This window comes from Alosa sapidissima, chromosome 15 (genome assembly GCF_018492685.1).
Source record: "Alosa sapidissima isolate fAloSap1 chromosome 15, fAloSap1.pri, whole genome shotgun sequence".
Lineage (NCBI taxonomy): Eukaryota > Metazoa > Chordata > Actinopteri > Clupeiformes > Clupeidae > Alosa > Alosa sapidissima.
Genome location: NC_055971.1, coordinates 26,753,455 through 26,755,954, shown reverse-complemented (window position 1 = coordinate 26,755,954; position 2,500 = coordinate 26,753,455). Strand labels below are relative to the sequence as shown.

At 45.2% G+C, this 2,500-nt stretch overlaps 1 protein-coding gene across 1 annotated transcript in view; it reads right to left on the bottom strand.

Moving 5' to 3' along the window:
* Positions 1 to 2,500, bottom strand: part of prkd2 (protein kinase D2) — a 56,422-nt gene that overhangs the window by 37,733 nt on the left and 16,189 nt on the right. The window lies entirely within an intron of this gene.

Sequence of the window (2,500 nt, the reverse complement as noted above, 5' to 3'; positions counted from 1 at the left end):
GTGTCATCATCAACAGAAGGCATTGCGCGCTGCACTAAAGAGGTAAATAGAGGCCAGATGACTAATCGCATTGATTACCTGCAAACTCATAGTTCCTTATCACTGTTTTCCTCTCCAGAGGGTAGGATGACATGTCCACTCTGGGGATAAATAAAGTATCTATCTATCTATCTATCTATCTATCTATCTATCTATCTATCTATCTACCACTCTGGTTCACACCAGGACAACCCTCACTTGGTGTCCAGCTGGGAACCGACGCTTCCAAATTGATTTATTTTCAGTTGAAATGCTTAAAAGCTGGTCAAAGTGTGCAATCCAGAGCGGAGCCCGTTCGCTGTTGGTGGAAAGAGAACTGACAGTTTCAGAGTCAATCTAGTCCAGATCAGGATTGGATCTATCCTGGGGTCTAGTCCAGATTCTAAACCCCAACTCTTGAGGTCAAGGATTGAGGTCAAAGATTAAGGAAACTGAAGACTCAAAAGAGATGATGCAGGAATGATAGGAGGGAAGACAAAACACAAGACGGAGAGAGAAAAGACAAGAGAACGGTTCCAACTTCCTGTTGGCCTCACAGCCTCCCGTAGAAACCTGTTTAAGGTTGTAATTCAACATCAAGGTACCACTGCAGAATCAGACATTCAACAGTTGAGGTTCAACAGGGTGACTTGGTTCCCCATTCCTTCAGCAAAAGTATGCTGCTACTGTAAAGTTTCCATTTACAGGCTGTTTCTCTTTCAAGACTTCTGAGAGAGAGAGAGAGAGAGAGAGAGAGAGAGAGAGAGAGAGAGATGGCTCACGGCTGAGCAGCAGAGGATTGTTTAGGTTCATATGTGCTGGGCTCAAGTTCTCAAACATAGATGAACCTTGAAAACAGTTTGAGAAGGTCATTCTCTGAGAACCTACGGGGAGCTGGACGCAGGGTTACCATGGAGATAGAATTTGTTTGAACTGTTCTGAGAAAACATGTTTGCTGCAAATGTTCACCACTGTTCAAGGAATTTCAATGCATGAATAATTTAGGTCTACATAACTAAAAGAGAAGCAGAACAGTCACTCCACCAATAGGAACCAGAACTAGTGCCACGGGAACTACGGGAGTCTACCCAAACCCACATAAGTAGAGAGAAGTGGGCCGCCCCGAAACTCCTCCCATTCCCAAAATGCATCATGGTCCTGGCATTGAGGAGAACAGCCAAGGACACAATCCAAACAACAGCAGTGTCCCCGCAACAAGATTTATACAACACACATATGCACACACAGACACAGACAAAGACAGAAAGAAAGACACACACACACACACACACACACACACACATTGTCACGATCACAGCCTGACACATTCCGCATCTACAGTATTCACGATGAACGCATAACTACCACATTCCATCTCAGGAATATACACTGGTCTGTTAAGGCACATAAAGAAATATAAACTCTGTGGTGACACACACATACACACACACACACACACACCCACACACACACACACAGAGACATCTGTGTCACCACACACAGACACACTCATGCTCTGGTAGCAGAAACACAAACATGGGCAGAGCACACGTCTATATTAGCAGACACCTCAGTCTGTACACAGAAAGGGAGAGTGTGGTGTGTGTGTGGTGTGTGTGTGTGTGTGTGTGTGTGTGTGTGTGTGTGTGTGTGTGTGTGTGTGTGTGTGTGTGTGTGTGACAGCTTAATAAGCATGAGGCAAGGCTGAGGGAGAGTGTATGTGTGTTTGCACAGCACAAAGCCACAGTAGTATATAAACGAAAAGCCATGACCAAGAGTCCAGCTCCTCTGCCCACACCTCCATAACTCTCTCAGCACAGCTCCACTGGCCACACTGTTAACATACCTCTTATCTCCAATTGGGCATTTGTGTGTGCGTGCGTGTGTGTGTGTGTGTGTGTGTGTGTGTGTGTGTGTGTGTGTGTGTGTGTGTGTGTGTGTGTTTGATAGAGTGTAATAATGGAGATAGATTGAGAAAGACCACCTCTGTAATCTTTAGTAAGCATGAGCATGATTACAGCTTACATTAGGTGTGTGTGTGTGTGTGTGTGTGTGTGTGCATGTGTGTGTGTGTGCATACACACGCATGTCTGCAAAATACCAATGTAAAGACACACTTCTAATCTTCAGTCAACACGGTCACAGCTTACATTAGATCAGTGTGTATGTGTGTGTGTGTGTTTGTGTGCGTGTATGTGTGTGCGTGTGTGTGTGTGTTTGTGTGTGTGTGTGTTTGTGTGTGTGTGTGTGTGTGCTTGACAGAAAGAAAGACCATTCTAAAGACACCTCTATGATCTTAAGGCAGCAAAGTCACAGCTTACATTAGATCAGTGTTTGTGTATGTATGTGCGTGTGTTTGACAGAGAAAGAGACTACTCTAAAGACACCTCTCTGATCTTCAGTCAGCACGCTCGGTCACAGCTGACATCAGATGGTCACGCACACCTCCATCGGCTAGCAAGACTGCCCCTGACACCCCAGA